General features: G+C 41.1%; 1 long non-coding RNA gene across 1 annotated transcript; it reads left to right on the forward strand.

Moving 5' to 3' along the window:
• The first annotated feature begins 1,213 nt into the window (after positions 1-1,213).
• LOC112844655 (uncharacterized) lies at positions 1,214-22,059 on the forward strand. Its single transcript, XR_003217394.1, has 2 exons — positions 1,214-1,285; positions 21,963-22,059. It is a non-coding gene; the product is annotated as an uncharacterized LOC112844655 (long non-coding RNA).
• The last annotated feature ends 694 nt before the right edge of the window (positions 22,060-22,753 follow it).

Genomic DNA, 22,753 nt, shown 5'->3' on the forward strand with positions numbered 1-22,753 from the left:
CAGTTAAGTTTACAAGTTGGTCGCTGATAAGTTATTGCAGTAATAACTAAGCCCATGGTTATTATTAGTTAATAGGATCTGCACAAATCATATAAGCACTACGTTTGGAGCACGTGGGTCTATGCAAGTAAGTCCCTGTAAGGTCGGCTATGCCTTACATACTAGAAGAAATGTCATTCTTATTCGCCTTTCAAATCAAATCAAATCAAAATTTATTTATATAGCACATATTAAAACAACAGTGTTGACCATAGTGCTTCACAGTCAGTAAAAGCATGAGACAATTAAAACAAACAATAAAGAGCACAACAAACAATAGGTAACAACACAACAAGCTAGACCAGCCAACTAGACAGAATCAAAAGCCAAAGTAAAAAATAAGTTTTAAGATGTGATTTAAAAGACTGGATAGACTCGGCAGTACGAATATGAACAGGGAGGTTATTCCAGAGTCTAGGTGCCTTTGAAGCAGGATCTCACTTTAAACCTTCATCCATTCGCTTCCGCTTATCCTTTTTTCAGGGTCGCGGGGGCGCTGGAGCCTATCCCAGCTGTCATAGGGCGAGAGGCGGGGTACACCCTGGACAGGTCGCCAGTCTGTCGCAGGGCCAACACACAGAGACAGACAACCATTCACACTCACATTCACTCGCACATTCACACCTAGTGGCAATTTGGATTATCCAATTAACCTATCCCCAGAAGCGGCATGTCTTTGGAGGGTGGGAGTACCCGGAGAGTACCCGGAGGGAACCCACGCAAACACGGGGAGAACATGCAAACTCCACACAGAAATGGTGTGGAGTTTGCATGGTGGAATTGAACTCAGGACCTTCTTGCTGTGCGGCAACAGTGCAATAGGCAACAGTGCTAACCACCGTGTCACCGTGTTGCCTTCACTTTAAACCTGAAAAAAAAATTGCTACGAGCATACTGTGCATTTATGGTTATTAATCATACCAATCGTGGGTAGCCAATAAAGTGCAATTATCATATTGCATTTTATTATTACATTGTTAATAATGATCCATTCACTTCTGCTTATCGAATTAATGGTGGCGGGGAGCATATCCCAACTTCCATTAGGCAATGGTTGAGGACATCAGGATCAGGAGCTGCTGCTCCATCACAAACACCACAGAAGAAGGACAACACTGGATCAGATTATCTGGATGTATTTGACAGGGACAGTGTTCATGTTCATGGACATCAGGATAAAAACCGAAGATGGAAATCTGCCAGATTTGAGCTAAACTGCTCATTTCCATGTGTAGTCCCTGGGCAGGTCACATGACTCTATCCAACATACAAAAGCCAGAGAAACAAAGACAAATCCAAACAATCCATCATACTGAGTTAAAGTGATCACAGGTCTGCTTTCTTGGAGATGAGCCTTCAAAGTGGAACATGTGGACTGTTCCTTTATTACTACCACTGAAGGCCACGCCCCTCTGGTCATGTGATCATGTGGTTTGTAGGAACGCTCCTCTTCCTCAGAGGATCCACCTGTGCTTCCTCTCCTCTCTCCTCCACCTATTACAGTGAGGGAACGTCCTCCATGATGGAGGAGCTGCTGGAAAGTGCTGAGAGTTTCCTCCAGAGTGAGACCTCTGTCACAGTTCAGAGGATCTACGCAGCAGAGACCTTCATGGACACTAAAAGTCTCAAACACACAACAACAACATCACACTGACTCCACTCTGACATCACTGATCAATAATCAAAGAACACACAGATCAAACTGATTGATCAGCCATCAGAGGAGTCGGATCAATGGAGCTGCTTCTGTTCCTGATGTCCCCTGTTTGATCCTGGACCTGAACTCTCCCTGCAGAGGAGACACAAGACAGTCAGACCACACACACACACGTATACTCATTGAGTCCCATTTGGGGTCGCATTTCTTAACTCCCACCCTTTGGGGACATCACTTTCTGTATGGTTTAGAAGCAAGCCGCTAACTGAGTTTTACTCCTCCAAGTCCACAGAAATAAAAAAATCACTTGAGATTTTCATTTTAAGCAACATTTTCCAGACAGTATTTTTACCTTCCTATTGGGGACTGGGAATGTTTAATGTCCCCTTTGGGGTCTTCAGCAATACACAGATAAACAAACTATTTTATGCCACTTTTGGGGACCTTACTTCCATTCGGGGTCTTCAGCAACACACATACACAAGTTATTTTACGTCAGTTTTGGGGACATTACTTTAACTACCCAATCTAACAATAATCATCCAACGTCTCAGCCATAGAACAATTTAAATTTTTACTGCATTTATTACTACTGTGTTGTTTTGGGAGTTTACATGCACATCATTAATGCAGATAAACTTGGGGAAAAAAATCATCTGTACTATTGAGTGCTTGTTACCAGCAAATTGTAAGGCAAGAACTTTGCTTCCAAATATGTTCACTGGGAAGAAGTCCCTGGTCCCCTGTCTTCATCTTGATCTGTTTTCTTATTCCATTGTGTTTTTGTTGCCTCCATACCTGAAAGAAGAGACTCAATCAGGAATCCGGATTTTGCAGATCAATTTTTTTGACGTTTCAGGCATTTCTCATGATGCTGCTTCACCTTGGTTAATCTTGAGTAGATAAACATAAGTTAAATAGGCAAACATTAGACAGTTAACCTAGTTTTTATATTCTATTTAAACGAAAAAAGAAATTTCTAATTTCAACTATGAATTGTTACCACAGATAATTTGTACACAATTAGTAAGGGTTCATTTCATTTGCAGAAACTATCCAAACTTTGAAGCAAAACTACCATAAAAGATTTAATTTAATTATTAATAAACACACTGCTTTAACCTACATTAGGACCAATCAAAATATCCTTTACCTCAGGGACCAATAAGTACAGTATTAAAGATCTGTGAGTGATAAGACAATCTGTACGATTTAGAATGGATTTCTTAATTTTAGGTTTCACTGATGTTACGAGTAGATTTAACATGAATAACAAATAGACAAGAGACAATTGAAAACTGCCAAAAAAGATGACTCTTATGACTTCTGGGGACATTGCTAACAAAAATGCACTGCGTTAACCTGAATGAGGACAATCAAAAGGATCTACATAAATGAAATTGAATTGAATTGAATTGATATAGTACCAGAGTACAGTGATCATTAACTGATGATCATTAACGATCAGTGACCATTAATGGTTTTGTCGTTGATCTCAAGGGTAGATTAATACCAAATACAGAAATATACCTCCATTTAAAAATTGCAAAAACATATCCAACTATAGTTATTGGTACACCTGACTCTTATGACTTTTGGGGACGTTTCTAACACAAATACACTCCGCTTTAACCTACTCCTCCCCCTTTTGTGAGTGTGGACGCTTCCTCTCTTTGCTCTTTAAATGCTTTGCTTCTTTTATTGATTTTTATGCTGATTTTTCCCCTTTTTTCTGTATGAGCTTACCTGCGAGAGCTTCTGGACACTTATAGATCATTAGGACTAAAGTGTTCTTAACAGAAACAGCAACATTTTTATAGTTACCTTATCCTCAGCGCTCCGTGTGTCTGTGGCCTAGACACAGCTGAAGCCTGATTACAGCGTCTGGGCACCGAACAGCCTCAATAGCCTGGAAAGGTGCTAACCGCTAGGCTAACTAGCAACAAGATGCCTTCCCTCTCCACAGATGACTACCACAGCCTCCTGCAGAAGATTGAGTACTGGAGACAAAAATTCATCGCTTAGAAGTAAACGTGGAGGTAAATGGACTGTGTGGAAATTAAACAACCTTGCCTTTGATTCAAAACAATGCCGATGAGCAAGCTAATACACAGCTAAGGAGCACAGATAACATGACCAAGAAAGTAGACTCTGTGCATTATTATAAATCCTCAAGCGATAATCCCCCCTTGGACTGTCTTGGTGCAAAACCAAGACATAAATCATGTCTCCTGGAAGGGGGAGGACGTATCACAGGCAGAGCACAGTGAGCTGAAATCTCTGAAACCGACTGGCCTTCACTTCCTACGAGACAGAGAAGCTCTTCTACCCCGTATACGGGAGGAAACAGGACTGGACAACCGTGAATAGGAAGGTTAACAACAAACCTCCAAAACAACTGAATGTGAAACTGCAGAACAGATTTGCTCCACTATCAAAGGACCCTGGATCTATATCGGACAACCATCCATCTAAAAGTAGCGAAGTAAGGTCTGAAAATCTGTTGAAAAGTAAAAGACCACAGGGAAAGCTAAAGGCTAGGCCTGAAACTCTGATTGTAGGTGACTCTGCCGTAAAGGATGTACAAAGGATGTGCGGTAAGAACACTAAAGTCCTCTGCTTTCCTAAGGATATGGTCAACAACCTAAAGGAGAGAATTCTTCAAATTGCAGATGAATATCCAACTGTGACAAACATTGTTCTGCATACAGGGTCAAACGATGTGTCCAAACAACAGTCGGAGGTTCTGAAACGGGACTTTACTGGATTATTAAACACTGTAAACTCTCTGAATGCAGCTGTATTCATCAGTGGACCTGTACCGCCCGTCAGAGGAGGAGACGAGAGATTCAGCAGGTTGTTTGCACTGAATAAATGGCTCATATCAGCATGTACTGACCACTCAGTGCATTTTATCAACAACTTTAATATTTTTTGGGAACGCAGGCATCTGTTTAAAGCAAATGGATTTAATTTTAACAAGTCAGGGGTGAAACTGTTCACCTCCAACTTGTTTTATTCCATACGTCAACCATCTGTGCTTGGTGCCAAGGCTGAGATAAATGAGGAGTTATCTCATAAAGAGGAACAAACAGTACTGCAAGAACAGACAAAGCCCAGCAGAAACCTTGAGGAGGAGCTCCATCTGCGCCCACCCGGGAAGAGCCTCAGAAAGGAGAGACATCTGAGGCAAGAAGAGGGGTCCCTACTCGCCTCCAACTCTCTCAATAACACCAACGACCAGGACCAGGGACCACGACCTTCCCCAGTCCCCCAAACCCCTGACAGGCCATCACCCTCCTCCCCCTCCCTTTCTCCCTCCTCCCCACACCTGAAATTCACTGAGGAGATGATGGAGCGGGTCAATGCTGGGCTCAGATCTACCCCCGGCCCAATCCCTTTTTGTCCCCCATAAACCCCCACCAGAACAGCCAAAGGTTCGCCATCGAGCCCCGCCCTCAACAGAGCAATCGAAGTTACATTGCCCAGCCTCGCCCCCCTTAGTTCCTCCTTACCACCTTCATGCCCTGTCTCCGCAGTCTGATGTGTGATGTGTGGAGGGTCCGGGCTGCGAGGATTATGGCAGTGGTGACTTTTCCCAGGAGAAGCTGGGACCCTGTTTATTAGAAGGTTTTAAAATTTCTGTACTTTTAGGTGACAGAAGGAGACATGTGGCCTGGTCAAAACACAGAGAGCTGCACTCTAAAAGATCTTTAAATATAGTAAACATAGCTTGTGTGCCACAGACTGTTCCCAAACACGAGGGGGCAAATAATACCTCTAAAACACTTAAGTTGGCTTTATTAAACGTTAGATCTTTAGCTGGGAAAACATTGTTAATTAATGATTTAATCACCGAGCACAGCCTTGATTTTATGTTTTTAACTGAAACTTGGCTGGACCAAAGTAACAGTGGAGCTGTTCTCATTGAGTCGACCCCTCCTAACTACAGTTTTATCAGTGAGGCCAGGGTGAGCAGAAGAGGAGGAGGGGTTGCTGTCTTATTTAATGAATCATTTCAATGTAAGCAGCTATCTCCTGGAAGTTTTCAGTCTTTTGAATATGTGGCTTTACAGCTGAAGGCCCCATCCAAAGTTGTGTTTCCTAATGTTTACAGGCCTCCCAAATACTGCACAGACTTTTTTAATGACCTCAGTGAACTGCTGTCTGTGATCTGTGTTGATTTCGACTGTGTAATTATTGTTGGGGATTTTAACATCCATGTGGACAACCCTCAGGACAAAGGGACTAAAGACCTGAGTAACACTCTGGGCAACTTTGGGCTGACTCAGCATGTAACAGAGGCCACACATAATAGAGGACACACTCTTGACCTACTGATCTCCAAGGGCCTGAGCATTTCAAACGTTACTGTGTCTGATGTGGGCCTGTCTGATCATTACTGTGTTTCCTTTGAAAGTAAAATCTCAGCCCACACAAATATATCAACAGCAGTGATCACAAAACGGTGTATAACTGAACACAGTAGTGAGATCTTTAACCAGGTCTTCCCATTAACACCTGACCTGTCCAGAGGTTCAGTCAATGAGCTCGTCAATAGCTTCAATGCTAAAGTGTTAAATGTAATGGACACTATTGCTCCCATTAAGGTGAAGGTTATCTCTGGAAGGAAAAAGTCTCCATGGAGAAACTCCACACTGGTGAAAAATGAAAAAAGAGAGTGTAGGAAAGCTGAGCGCAGATGGAGAAAAACAAACCTCCAGGTTCATTATGACATCTATAAAGAGAAACTTCACAATTATAATTTACAGCTGAAGAGTGCAAGGAGGTCCTACTTCTCTGACATCATCACCAAAAACAGTCATAACGCTCGGGTCTTATTTTCTACAGTTGACAGGCTAACAAACCCTCCTGTGTCAGTGGCAGCTCAACTTCATTCGACCATGGCCTGCAATGACTTTGCCAAATTCTTCACAGAAAAAATCCAAAAGATTAGACAAGCAATTAATACATCAACAGCAGATCCAGGATATGTACTGTGTCCACCGAAAAAGTGTTTAAACACCATCAAACAGTTTCACCCTATTAACAGCAAAGACCTGGAGGACATCTTAGGCCACCCTTTTCTCAACGAGAAGTCTGGGCTCGGGAGAGCCCGAGTGCCCTGGAGGGACTTTCCCTGCCGGATACACGATGGACGGGTGGCAGAACTGGAGGATCGTGTGCCTGGCGGGACTGTCGATCGAGGACGCTGAAGATATCTACCTATTCGGAACCATGATAACAGGGTTCTTGCTGATCGGAGCTGGCTTGGCCCTGGCTTATCAGAGAATTAAAAGAGCGGAACCGGCTGTTCAAACCCCCACAAGGCTGCCCGCTGGAATTGAAACGATGGGACGAGGTGCGACTTCTCAGAAAGGGCTCACTGAATGCAGCATGGTTAAGAGCTTGGAGGCGCTTACGAGTGCAGTAAATGCTCAAAATAACACCTCTGAGCGTATATTGGATTTCATCAGGAAAGAATCCACCCAAAACAACAACTCAGGGCGGAAGCTGGATTACATCTCGGATCAGTTGGCTGCGGTCGTGAGGTCTCAGAATCTGCTCTGTGAGCACCAGAGTGACAAGATCACGGGATCGACAGTTAATAACATCATGGAGAAACTCGCAGCTATCCAAAGGGAAATTGAGAGACCAGTGTCGGAGTGCTAAAAACAGCTTGAAATTCTCATGAGTTGTTTGCAAAAGAAAAATCACCATCATAATGCGGCTACCCCCTCGGCGCCAGCTGTGGGCTCAAGGCTGGAGCTGAACAAAAACTCCCTGATAACGACTGTGTTGAGTCTGTTCCTTCCCATTCCATACAAGGCCACCTGGGTTGGCTGGAAGACTGTTTACTTAGCCTGGCAGGGCGAAGGACACTGTCTCAGCTGAACTCTGGACACGCACACACATACATATACTGATACTGATAAGCACTCACCGACGCATCACCCTCCCTGCCCCGGATCCACGGCCACCTCCAATGCTTACCTCCCGTCTGATGTGGACATCGGGTCAGTTGGAGGCGCAGTCGAAGATTGCAGCGGTCCCAGATCAGATGTACACACTGGAACTCTTTCCCATGTTGCTTGTCTGCGTTTATTGTGCTATGGTGTGTTGATATCTGTGCATTCCTGTATTATCCTTTTGTGTTACACATTTCGATGTTTTTTTCCTCGCTACCTAGCCTGACCCGTCTCCCCAATGTGATGTTTGTGTATTGTATGTACGGTCGGCAAGGTCTGTCATCTCGGTTGCGGGCAAAAGACCTGCAACTGACAAATAAAGGCTATCTCATCTCTCTCTCTCTCAACTGAACTCCTCCTCTTGCTGTTTAGATGTCCTGCCAACAAGTTTTTTCAAAAAGGTCACAAAGACTTTGGAGTCAGACCTGTTACAGATCGTCAACTTTTCTTTAATATCAGGTGTGTTTCCAGAATCACTAAAAACTGCTGTAATTAAACCTATACTGAAAAAGGACAATCTTGACAAGACACAAATGAATAACTACAGGCCGATCTCAAATCTCCCATTTTTAAGTAAGATTATTGAAAAAGCAGTTTCTCAACAGCTCAATTACTTCTTAAAACAGAATAACTGCTATGATGCCTTCCAGTCAGGTTTTAGACAGAACCACAGCACTGAAACCGCTCTGACCAAAGTGTTTAATGACATATGTCTGAACACAGACAGTGGAACAATGACAGTCTTAGTTTTACTGGATCTCAGTGCAGCATTTGATACAGTTGACCACAACATATTACTCAAACGACTGGAGAACTGGGCAGGTCTTTCAGGAACTGTACTAAACTGGTTCAAAACATACTTAGAAAACAGGAAATACTTTGTATCAATAGGTAACTTCACATCTGAGCAGACAAGTATCACATGTGGAGTTCCCCAAGGTTCCATCTTGGGACCCCTTCTGTTTAACATTTACATGCTCCCACTGGCACAGATTATAAAGAACAAGAAAATAAACTATCATAGCTACCCAGATGACACACAAATATATATCACAATGTCACCAGGAGACCGAGGCCCTGTACAGGCTCTTGGTAAATGCATTGAGGAAATTAATGACTGGTTGTGCCACAATTTTCTCCAGCTAAACAAAAATAAAACTGAGGTAACAGTCTTTGGTGCCAAAGAAAAACGATTACAGGTCACCAGAGAACTTCAATCTATACACCTAAAAACCACAAACCAGGCGAGAAATTTGGGTGTAGTGATGGATGCAGACCTAAACTTAGAAAAACACATTAAAACAAGAACAAAATCAGCTTACTATCACCTCAAGAATATTTCAAGGATAAAAGATCGGATGTCTCAACAGGACCTGGAAAAACTAGTCCATGCATTCATCTTTAGTAGGCTTGATTGCTGTAACAGCATCTTTACAGGTCTACCTAAAAAATCAGTCAGACAACTACAGCTCATTCAGAACTCTGCTGCTAGAGTCCTCACTAAAACCAAAAAAGTGGACCACATCAGTCCAGCTCTGAGGTCTTTACACTGGCTGCCTGTCCATCAGAGGATAGACTTTAAAGTTCTGATGCTGGTCTATAAAGCTCTAAATGGTTTAGGACCAAAATACATCAGTGACCTCCTGACCCAGTATGAACCTTCCAGATCCCTCAGGTCATCTGGATCCGGTCTGTTATCAGTCCCCAGAGTCAGAACCAGACACGGAGAAGCTGCATTCAGCTTTTATGCTCCTTATATCTGGAACAAACTCCCAGAAAGCCTCAGATCAGCTGAAACACTCAGTTTATTTAAATCCAGGTTGAAGACTCACCTATTCTCAGCTGCATTTGAATAAAGCACCAAATCCACACTTAAGTTTAAATTTCAAAACCTACTTTTTAACTACGGATTTTATCTACTGTTCTGATTTTATCTACTGTTTTGATATTTGATTTTATATACTGTTTTGTTTGTTTGTTTGTTTGCTTGCTTGCTTGTTTTAATCAAATTTAAATCATGCTTTTTATTTGTTTTTGTTTTTAATGTCTCTGTAAAGCACTTTGAATCACCTTGTTGTTGAATTGTGCTATATAAATAAACTTGCCTTGCCTTGCCTTGCCTAAATGGGGACATTCAATGGGAAACTTTCCTTAGGGAACTGGTAAATACAATGAACTCGGATTATGAAACATATGCATATGTTAAGGTAGGTGTAATGATTTGGGGGCTGGATTGCTTTATCTTAGTCCTCATTCTGATTGGTATTTGTTCCATATTTCCAAATCTTAGACATAATGAAGGGTTTTACAGCATAACTCTTACTTGAGTGTGGGGATCATTGATAAAATGTTCACCGACTTCCTGGGTAGATTCATACAGAAAAAGGGACATGATAACATTTGTAAAAAAAAAAATACATGTCAGGGTCAGGACCCTGAGCAGTTATGGACTAATATTATAATATATGTACTTCAGTATTGCTGTCCCTCGTTCTCCCTGCTTGTAGATATATGTGGGTATGTAGGTGTGGGTGTGGGTGTGGCCCTGGCAGGTGATTGTCCACACCTGAAGAGACCATGACACACCTGCAGCTGATCAGGCCTCGTCGGAGGAGCTACTTGAGAGGGTGGTGGAGCTCTCTCCGAAGCTGGATCATTGCGTGGCTTCACGTTAGTCTCTCGACCAGTTCCTAGGTTAAGTCTGCTGCATTATTGTATGTCTGACGGCAGCCTCTCTCTTATGTCCCCAGGAGTAGCGGGGAGACGAGAGGACAGTGAGCACGGGGTGCTCATCACGGAGAAGCGGAGACAGGAGTACTAGCACTGGGAAGAGGACACGTCACGGGAGTCGGGAGAGCACGGGGAGTTATTGTCATGTTTTTTCCATCACTGTAAATAAATGCACTGCTAAGCACACAGAGCTCCGCGCCTGGGTCCTCCTTCCCTACATCCCCACGGTTTGCCCTGCCAAACCGTGACAATACAAAACCATATCCAACTATAGCCATTAGTATTCCATATTCTGATGACTTTTGGGAAGTTTGTAACACAACTACACTCCACTTTAACCTAAATGGGGACATTCAAAATCCTGCAGCTTATTTATGTTTCTTTGTTTCAGAATAATAAATAAATGAATTAAACAAATAACATAATACTCCTTTTTATGATGCTTATTTATTTCTTCCGTTTCATTAGCCTCTCTTAATTAACAAGCTAATCCTCATTGTTAGCTTGCACATGAAAAACTTAAGGATGCTAATAAACGTCCTTTTTTATTTTAGAATCATAAAAGCATAAAAAAATTGAAATCCCCTAAAATGTTGAAAGTTTGGTTCGTTCAAACATGCCTTGATTTTTAATCCAAGACAGCTCTGAATGTCTAATTTATACGTGGCTAGCTTTTTCGGGCTAATTAGCTAAAGGCTTTTTTCCAAATTATCAAGGGCACATCTAGCAAACCAATATTACCATTTATTACTAAATAACTTTCTTACATTCAGACAGAAAATGCTGAAACTTTTCAGCAGAAACCTTAAGATATCGGTATAAGAAACTAAAAAAGTTTTAATCACTTTTCATACCTTTAAAGCTGCTCTACATGCTGCTACTTCCCAGCACACACCTCCATGGCTGCCTCTATGTCACATAGGTGACATAGTCCCCAATTTTTACACAAGCAAACTCACACACACACACACACACACACACAGAAAGAGAGAGAGAGTTCATAACTCAAAGCATTGCACATTTCACAAGTTAGTATGAATCTTTTTTCTTAAATCAGCATTTGTACAGCTTTTAAATGTGTTGTCTATCTTTCTGGGAAAACGCAGACCATGTGTCACCAAGTTAACAACAAATCCTACAAAGCTGCTTCTAACACACACATTTGAGATCAGTGCCTAAAAAAGCAGCATTAAATAACTTGATCCTACATCTATAAAAGTAATTCCTGTTGTATAAATTTGCACTGAAAACCAAAATACACACAGCTGTTGATAAACAGAATTAAATAATATATCACACATCTACGTTTTAAAGATGGCAACGAAGTCCGTACGCAAGTACCTCTAAAATACTCTGTTTACACGAACAAGCAAACGTGACAGCTGGGTGGGGTAGTTGAGGGTACATATGAACACGGGAAACAAATGTTTTTGATGAGCAGGTTTGATCTGTGTTTTCCCAGACAGGAAAGCAATAAAAACTCGCAAAGCAAAATAGGTGAAATAAACAACCACGAAGGATTCTTGAGAAAAAAATTCCCGCTGTTAAAAACAAGTCAAAAATGTTGCACTGTTTTATATGTTGCAAATCTAATGTAGGTCTCGCACTCAAAAGAATTATTAGTAATACCCTTATAAGGCTTTATTCTTCACTTAACCAAGTTAAAAACAAATCCAACAACTTTACCTTTTCAGATCAGTGTCTAAAAACAAGTAGGTCATCCTATAAGACTTCTCCACACTGTTAGGATAAAACAACATTTAATAATTGGATCCTATATCTATAAAAGTAATTCCTTTTTGCATAAATTTACTCTGAAAACTGAAATACCGCTTTATAAAACAGATAAACCTAATTAAAACACACCCCTCTAGGAGGAGACAGGTGGGGGGTACGTGAACAAGCAGAGGCATCAGTCCTGGAGGAGGGTACACGCGCGTGTACACGTTTAGGAACATGTGCGCGTGCACATGAACGTAATGGATAGGCCCTCCCCCTTTGGAAAGGGGGTTGTAAGAGTTGTGGAATGTCTTTGCTGTGTGTGTATAAAAGAGGTCAGGGCAGCACCATTTTTAGAGATGACCTTATAGATGACATATTGCAATATGTCAGTTCATTTTGAAATTCCCACGAAACTGTTTGCTCACCAGTGCGGCTTTTATCTCTTTTCCACATCTTTAATTCTTCTTGGCTGTTTGCTCTCTGGTGGCCATCTGTGACCCTGACCCTTAACCCATGCTCTACCTCTCTACTGGCCTTTGCATCCCCCTGCACTTTCACTGTCTCCCTGTTTCCCTTCAGATTGAATAAACGTGGCCTGTCACTCATGCTGATGATTCAGTGACTGTGTTCCTCAGGTCAGCAGGCTCACCTCTAGCTCTGTTTCTCACCCTTCTCTTTGCTTATGCTTTATATTCCTTGCCTGTGCCATTCATTACTCCTAACGCGCATGTTCTTTTCTGTGGTATGATCACTTTCTTTCTTGGTTGTCTTGCTCTAGTCCCTTTCACAGCTGGGGTTCTGTTCGGCTGCAACAGGCCGTCAGAGTCTCTCTGCAAAACATCTTCAATAAATCATGTTCATTCTTTCTAATGATGATTCATTATTCATTGAGCTCAAATACTTCCAGTCACACTCATTGTTTTTCTCTCAAAGCAAGTTAACTTGACATTATATTACAGTTTGCTAATAATTGTACATAAGAATGTATTTAAAAGCAAACACTTTGGTATACACAGACAAAAAAAATCACTTTAACAACAGACAGGTTTTGATAAACTGAGGGCAGAGAACATTTCTGAATCCTAAACATAAGACAGCAAACAATAAAAAACACAGTCAACAGCAAAAATGTGCAGTGGTGAGAGCAGGAGGTCCATACAGACTGATGTGTCTCCATTCCTTTACATATTCCATATTTTATACGGATCACTGATTTTTTAATTACTAATTAATGTTTGTTGAGGACACCACTCAAACTGTTAATGAAACACATTAAAATAATAAACTGACTTTGACTTCGATGTTTGTTTTTTAAGAACAAATCTCTCACTGCTGTCTTTCACAAAGCTGAGAGGTCAGCAGTCCCCCACAGGCTCTCTGTGATAGTCTGATCAGGTTCAGTCAAACACTAAGAGTTTGTTACTGGAACACTTTGGTTCTCCAATCCAACAAACCTTTCTGGACTGTGTTAAATGTGCCTGCAGTTCTCTGGATGTTCAGAGCTGAGAGTGTAGACAGGATCAAACATCCTGGACCCTTAGACATCTGCTCCCTCCAACAGGACAGCAACTTCAACTGATCAAGGGACTGTCAGCTCCCCCATCCACCATCAGCTCCCCCACCCACCATCAGCTCCTCCATCATCCCTCTAATACAACTCCACACAAGCACTGCTCTATAAAGGAAACTATGGAAAATTGGAAACTGTTCAACAGTGTGACACACATTAGAAGAATATCTCAGAGAATATCACTGAATCAAACATAATAATACTAATAATCACAATAAAATACCAGATGATGTCCAGTGTACTCAAAGATCACCATCAAACAGTAAAGGGTTAAAAATACAGCTTATATAGTAGGTTGGAAAACGCTATGTGTTTAGTTTTGTAAAAACAAACAAACAAACACCCCCCTATTTTTTGTTTATTATTGTATTATTCTAACCCTGTTATGTGTTGCCATACCGAGGTTATACCTCATTATGTCAGTAGATGGTGACCTTGCACTGCTGTGGGTCTATCAGAGAAACTCTAGCTAAAGGCTCCGTGCATGCGCGGCTCAGAAAGCGACCTGAGCAAGATGCTAACATCATTGTCCTTTCTATTAATCCACAGGTACTGACAAACAAACTAAAAGTAACGTAAGTTGAGTAACAACTGTTTGACCATGATTTGAGATGATTGTGACCATTTCGTTTTGTGGTATTTTGTTGTAATGAGCACCAGTGTATCATCAGCAGAATGCTATTATGTTATGCAAAGACTCTGTGTGCCTTCCAGAGTTGTTATGATACAATACATTTCCTGCAACTTCGGGAAATGTATAGTGGAGTTGTTCAAGTGTTAGCCAGGCAGTATTGAGTATGTGCGTTAAGGGGAAAGCTGTATATTGGTGAGCATGGCATTTGCAGTCGTCTGCCCATGTTGTGTTACGATTGAGTGACACCATGTTCAAAAGTAATTGGGTCAATGGCGCAAATGTGGGGAAAGGGTGAGTGAATGCAAAATTGGTTATTCTGGTTTATGCTGTTATGCTTTAGCCGTGAGTGTTTTGTTTAAGTTATTTTTGTTTATGAAATTTGTTATTTTGTTGGAAGAATGTTTAGTGTGATTTGTATTATGTATATTTTGAGAGAATGAATGGCAGTGAGAAATAAATTCGCTCCGGCCTGAGCAAGACGCTAAACTTCGGTCTCCTCTCTGTTAATCCACAGTTTTTCTCATCATTGGTTTCGCAGTGCGCTCTAGCCTGTGTGCCGCTTGCTGCTGTTCTAGATTTCCCCTAGGTCTGGGAGGTGTAACACTCACATCTGGAGGTTAAAAAAAAGTTATAAGTGGTTATGACAATTTGCACATGAATAATCAAGGAAGTGACCTACAGCCCATTGTTCATTCAGTTGGCTGCTTTTAGTTGTTGTGCAAATGAACTGTTTATAAGGTTGGAAACCTGCAGTCAGCTGAGATTAAAGAAGTCACTTGGATGAATGACGAAACGTTTCTCCCACTGAAAACATCCAGATGAACAGAATCTGAATACATGTACAATGTTGGTAAATGGACTGATTCTTATATAGCACTTTTCTACTCTGCTGGAGTATTCAAAGTGCTCTATACAACAAGCCGCATTCACCCATACACACAAGCACTCTATGCTTTTGTCAGTGCTTTTAACTAACTTACACATTCTAGAGCAAGTCGGGTTAGTATCTTGCCCAAGGATATTTGGCATGCAGACTAGGGGAGCCAGCAATCGAACCACCAACCATCCGATCAGTAGATTACCTGCTCTACCTCCTGAGCCACCCCAATGTTTCCAAATCATCATCATTATTGTTATTATCGGAAAAAGGAATAAACTTTTGTCACTGTGAGAGAGCCTCAGACGTGATGAAGAAGCTGAATCAGCAGAAAGAGCAGAGCAGGAAGCAGCATCATCCACACAGGTGTGTCTCAGGTGAGTCCTGCTCCCACACTAAACACATCCACATCATATTAGCATGTGCTAACATGTGCTTCTGCTTTATTTCAGTCTGATATGTTTCCAGTCAATATGTCTGCTGTGTGTCTCTCAGCACTTGCGCTAAATCTTCCCGTGTGTCTGTGATACTGCGTGATGCTAACAGACTGTAACGTCAGTAGCTGTATCCTAGTTCAGCGACCGCTTTGTAGTGCGCATTTGTAGACCGATTACGTCACAGCGCTGCGACGAAGGGTGTCCCAATTCGAAGTGAACTCCAAATGCGGTCAACAAATGCGCCCTTCATTTCCCCAAAAATGAAGGCTGGGTCCGGTGTAGACTTCGTGGCCCCACATATCCCACAATTCATAGTGGGGTGGTGGATGTGGATAATTTTGCCCCCCCAAAAAAACGGAGGATGGCAGAAGCGGGGCGGCCGAAGAGTAAACTTTCAAAACTAAGTACTGAATATTATGTCACTTATTTATGTGCGAATGTTTAATAATGAAGAACATTAAAACATGACTGTTGGCCACATGTCGGCAAAGTTATGTGACATTAGTGATGTTTGTACTTTCAGCATTGACTTGTTTTTAAAGCCTTTACTTTCAAATATACACCGTTCAATAGTCGACCTCAATCTTACAGAGAATGTGATGATTTTATGGATAATTAAAGTCAGTCATATATCCACAAACACAACAAGCTGAAAGTCAGTGATGCTGCTCGGTTTGCAGTCCTGAATATGACGGCACAAGCAGGATTCACTGCACTGTTAATGTTAGCTATGTTATATTGCTGCCTCTGTTCGGTGGTGTCGAGCCAAACGGACTTTAACGTGTGTTTGAACGAGCTGACGGTTCACTCGTTAAGCTGAAAGAAAGATGCTTTAATCACAGGAGTCACACATGTGTCCACTGGACCATCTGGGAACTCTTCTTGTTTAGCACTCGTAATAACACAAACACTAAATCCTCCTTCTCTTGTGCTGTTTTGTAGCAGTGTGTACACCTGAGACTGTCACCTGTCTGTTTCAGTTCTATGAAGCTTTGAGTATTTTGGATTAGTAAAATGATAAATGGCCTGTATTTGTATAGCGCTTTACTCAGTCCCTAAGGACCCCAAAGCGCTTTACATTACATTCAGTCATTCACCCATTCACACACACATTGCCAATGGCAAGCTACATTGTAGCCACAGCCACCCTGGGGCGCACTGACAGAGGTGAGGCTGCCGGACACTGGCGCAACCAGTGAATCTGAGTTTATGTGGGTTGTGTGTGTCGTTGTGTCTGGTTTCCTTTCCTTGTGTTTCGTTCCATGTTCTCCCCGTCTATCATATTTATCCATGTTTCCCAATCCACTGTGTTTCTCTCTTGTGTTCCCTGGCTCCCTCTTGTCTGGCGTTCTTCCACTCCTGTGTCAAGCTCATGTGTCAGTCTTGTGTTCCATGTTCTGTGTGTTTTGTCTATGGAGCTTGGAAAGAAAAGCGTCTGGACTTCTTTAAGTTGCTTAAAGACGTTTCACCTCTCATCTCATCTCTCTTCTTCAGCTCTAAGCTCACTTGGTTATTTAAGCCCTATGGAAGTGTCCCCCAAAAGGGACATGGACCCCCTATTCATCCTCTACTTAATCACACGAGTCAAGGTGTAAAAACGGGTATAGGTCGCAATCAGCCAAGTTTCGGGTGAACTCATTGTGAACCTAGCCTCACCCTATCATGTGATTTCCTGAGGTCAAAAGGCCCAGGATGTTAGTGGGCGTTAAGGCGTCTGGAAAGGGATCCCGTAATTGGGTCTCCATCCTCGGGATCAGACATTTGTGGACACACAGATGTGGCTGAGGAGATGGACGGCCCCTCATCATGGTAAGTAGCAGAGGGTGCTCCAAAATATTTCAGAAGTGCTCCTGAATAGAAACCCAGTATAAAACTCTGAAACATGCAATTAATTAAACATGCAAATAATTAAAACAAACATATAATTTTGCCCAGTTTATCAAATACTCAGAATTATATGTATAAAAAGCATTTAATGAATATGACAACGTCATTGTTTGGAAGTCATGCATTACTCGTCAGCGGTAAGAACCGCTGACGATGAGCAGCAGCAGCAGCATCTTCATCCTCCTTTAAAGTCCAGTGAAATTCTCCCACTCACTCCTGCTCCTCCTCCAGCTGTGACTCTGACAGCAGGTTAGTGTCGGTGTGAGTCAGACGCTCAGTGATGCTGATGGTCTGTGTCAGCTGTTAACGTTTGTGGAGCTCACAGAAACATGAAGCTTCAGCTGCTCTGGCCTCCCCTCTGCTTATCTACACTCACCTGCCACTTTATTAGGCACACCCGTTCAACCTGTTGGTGCTGTGTCAGTGTTACTGATGGGGCTGTTTGTTACTGGGTCACATGGTCACTGAATCTGGCACCACACAATAACATATTCTATATACATTTACATTAGGATTGAACCACGTGATCTGCTCACATCTCCACTGAGTCTCCTCCTGATATTATTGATCTAATTATCAGTAATTAGGCTGGGACTGATCTGTACATTCATCTGAAGACAAATTAAAAATCATCCACAAACTTATTAAGAAATCTAAGAGATGCAGTTTTCAGTTCTTCAGTACGTGCTCTTTTATTTCATGTTCATTATTGTTCTCATACCACAGTTATAACACTCACAGCAGTGACTGAAGAACATCCAGATTCTGCAGCATCTGTGGGAGCCTGCAGAGATCTCACACTGTGAGTGAGGACATCCAGCCAGCATGGAGCTCATTTCAGAGAAGATACTTGTTACCAGACATTTTAAGGTTTGTGTGCTGTCTTCTGACTTTTTGGTTGAAAAACAAAAATTAAAGCTTGTCTGTTAGAACATGTGCTGCAGCAACAAACAGCAGCTAAAGACTGAGAATCCAGCTGTGAAGAACAATACACCACATGGACCCTTTAATCAAACCCTCACCCACTTTAATCTGCCTTTCATTAAAGCCTTGGTGTTTCACTGCTTTGCAATAAAAGATAGAAACACTGCCGGTAGCTTTAAAGTCCTGCTTTTTTAGTCCTAGTTCCTGTTCTTTGTTACTATTTATTAACCACAATAATCCAAAGGGCAGACAGTTTAACATCTTAAAGTTCACATTCACAGGAAATAAACAGAGACAGATGCATGAGGTTTTTTCATGTTTTTTTAGTTTAAGAAATACACTTTGGACTTCATCATTATCATTATTGTTGATATTTCTCCTAAAGATGTTTGTTTAAATTTTGTAAGACAGCCAGGCCTTCACACAAAACACTTAAAACTCAGCTGGTTCCTAAAACCCTGATACACAGCACATCACCTCTGTGCCTGTGTGCTTTACTGCAGCATGTATCAGTAATAACAGACAGATAACTGGATCCTGATGATGCATGGAGATGACTCCATCATCCCCATGAAGGCATATGTATAGTTTGAGAACTGAGAAACTTGACTTCAGGGCAAAAACCCAGTTTTCTTCAGACTACAAGCCCAGAAAGAACACAAACTCACTCTATGTACAAAATGCTTTAAGTGTTGATACTATCTTGGTAACATTTAGTTATTTTCTCTGGACCGCAGTGTGTCCAGAATGAGCTTAAAGATCTATAAAGCTCAATTGGTATAATAGATAAACAACTATTCTAGTCACAGATCAAGGCATCATCATTTCATTGGAAACTAAATTTTATTGAGTTGTTACAAGTGTGAATTTAAAGCAGACAGGTTGCTCTGTTCTTTGATTTGGTACAATAAAGCCCAGATTACTGAGGGAAAAGCTTGAGAGATACAATATTAAATGGAATTACATCAGTATGTACAGAGTTGGTCCCTAATTTGTTTGTGTTGTACACAAATGATCCACAATGTGTCTAAATGGTTAACATTCACCTTATTTGCTGATGGCACTGCTTTAAATTGCTGTAGTGAAAGTCTGGGATGACTTTTGAATGCAGTGGAAAAAAACTGAAAGAAATGGTTTGACGTGAATAAAGTGAACATCAGAAACACATCTGCACTTCATTTGTGTGAGAAACAGTCTGGAGATGTTTGTGCTCCTTCACAGCTCCATCTCAGGAGCTTCATCCACCTCAAACAAAAGGAACAACACTTGGTGAGGACTCCAGCGACAGACTGAAGCACAGAGACATCTGACTGAAGCTCTGCTTTGTGCTGCTTGCTGATAACTCCACATACAGATGCTGCCTAACAGCCTGAAGCAGAGACTGCTGCTTCCCTCCTTTATTTACAGGCTGTTCAGTGCTGTGAGCAGAACACTAGAGCCCTCTGCTGGTGGAAGAGTGAAGTTACAGGTTTAGTTAAATGTGTGTGAAAGCAGCAGTGGTTTCAAAGATTAGAGTTTTATTGCCCCATGTTCATTCACTCATGAGCTGCTGCCACATGAATCAAATGGCTGAATTGCCACCTCAGCATGCAGTCAAGTTCTATAGTCTTGCCAATGACCGACTAATCGTATTCAGGTGTGCAACAGCGACACATGGAAAAGTTTTAAGACACCTGCCCTCGAGGACTGGAGTTTGATACCTCTGCTCTATATTAATGTCTACAGTAAGCTCGTGTACGTTTAAGCAGTATTACAAACAGTATATGGATGATATCTGTTTCTGTTCATATACAGAAGTATATGAACAGTTTTAGGTCACAAACATTTCTTTCCTTTTTCAACATTGTACCACAAAATTCTTCAACTTGTGCATTAACGACAACTGTAAAGTGTCCAAAGTATTAAAAAGGGTTCTCTTTGCTGATGATACAAACATTTTTTGCTCTAGTGATGATCTGCAGAATTTATTGGAGGATATGACTAATGAAATAAGTAAAGTGAAGTTCTGGCTTGATAAAAACAAATTGTCATTAAATTTGATAAATCTAAACTTATGCTATTTGGAAATAGTAGTTTAAATACAAATGCAAAGATTCAAATAAATGGTGTTGATATTGAAAGAGTCAGTGAAAATAAATTTCTGGGGGTAATAATAGATGAAAAACTTAACTGCAGAGCTCACGTAAGATATATTCATTCCAAAGTATCACGAAGCATTGCAATACTAAACAAGGCAAAGCAGGTATTCAACAGAACATCCCTTCATATTCTCTACTGTTCACTGGTTTCACCACACTTAAGTTATTGTGCAGAGGTCTGGGGCAATAACTATAAAACCACATTACATTCACTTTTTACTCTTCAAAAAAAAAAAAAAAGCAATTCGAATCATCCACAATGCAGGTTATAGGGAACATACAAACTCACTATTTTTGCAATTTGAAATATTGAAAATTGACGATCTAGTGAAATTCCAAACAGCACAAATTCTATTCAAAGCAAAAAATAAAGAACTGCCAGGTAATATTCAGAGTATATATTCTTAGTAGTATATTCTTTTGAAAGAAGGAAGCTATAATTTAAGGGGTTTTTGTAACTTCAAAACAGGGAAGGTACGTACTACAAAAAAAAGCTTTTGTGTTTCTGTTCATGGAGTGAAACTATGGAACAGTCTGAATATGGAATTAAAGCAATGTCCAAACATAAAACAGTTCAAAAAGAGTTATAAAAATATGATCTTCTCGAACTATAAAGAAAAGGAAAATATTGAAATTAAGTGAATGTCTCTATTTAAAAAAAAATATATAAAAAATTCATTATGTGATATTATAGTATAAAGTATATCAGAAATCTGTTCACGTTCTATTACAAATTATATCAGTAAGGAAGCTGACTAAATATTAACTATTAAATATTAATAATAATTAATTTATGGCAAAGGGGTGGGATTAAATAAGTGTTTACTTCTTCCCACTCCCTTTCAACATGTAAATTAATCAGAACGGCAGCTATATTGAAATGTATTGATTTTTTTGTATTGTATTTTTTTCTCTCTTATTTTCTTTTCTAAATGTACCTGTATATTGTTTACATGTTTGAAATAAATTACCAATCAATCAATCAATCAATCAATCAAACATTATATAATTCACATATAAAACTATGAATTGTAATTTTAAATGGTTTAAAAGCATGTAGAATAGCATATGTAGGCAAGTATATTTCTCCTTTTTTATCAAGAAGCAAAGACAAAAAGGAAAAAAAAAAAGAAACAGGGCGGGGTTCGGTGGTTGAATCATCCTCCCCACCAATGTCAAAACCAAATCTACGCCCTCGCTTATTTATTGCAGATAAGCGAGGCAGTTAGCGGCTGACATGCTGATGATGCTCAGTAGATCTGATCTTTTTATCTGGCTTTATCTGACAGGGACAGAGCTCATCTTCATGGACATCAGGATAAAAACAGAAGATGGAAACCTGCCAGATTTGAGCTGCTCATGTGTAGTCCCTGGGCAGGTCACATGACTCTATCCAACATACAAAGACACACAGACACACAAGAAAAGCCAGAGAAACAAAGACAAATCCAAACAATCCATCATACTGAGTTAAAGTGATCACAGGTCTGCTTTGTTGGAGATGAGCCTTCAAAGTGGAACATGTGGACTGTTCCTTTATTACTACCACTGAAGGCCACGCCCCTCTGGTCATGTGATCATGTGGTTTGTAGGAACGCTCCTCTTCCTCAGAGGATCCACCTGTGCTTCCTCTCCTCTCTCCTCCACCTGTTACAGTGAGGGAACGTCCTCCATGATGGAGGAGCTGCTGGAAAGTGCTGAGAGTTTCCTCCAGAGTGAGACCTCTGTCACAGTTCAGAGGATCTACGGCAGCAGAGACCTTCATGGACACTAAAAGTCTCAAACACACAACAACAACATCACACTGACTCCACTCTGACATCACTGATCAATAATCAAAGAACACACAGATCAAACTGATTGATCAGCCATCAGAGGAGTCGGATCAATGGAGCTGCTTCTGTTCCTGATGTCCCCTGTTTGATCCTGGACCTGAACTCTCCCTGCAGAGGAGACACAAGACAGTCAGACACACACACACACACACACACACACACACACATACACACACATACAGAGAAACAGACCTTTGACTTTGAGCTGCACAGTTTTCTTCCTAAGCAACACGTTCCTCCAGAGTCCACAGCTGTATCTCCCACTGTCTCTCTCTGTGGGGTATTTCAGGGTCAGACTGAGGTCTCCAGTTTTCAGCAGGTATTCATTCATCTT

Source organism: Oreochromis niloticus, unplaced genomic scaffold, assembly GCF_001858045.2.
Source record: "Oreochromis niloticus isolate F11D_XX unplaced genomic scaffold, O_niloticus_UMD_NMBU tig00000717_pilon, whole genome shotgun sequence".
NCBI lineage: Eukaryota > Metazoa > Chordata > Actinopteri > Cichliformes > Cichlidae > Oreochromis > Oreochromis niloticus.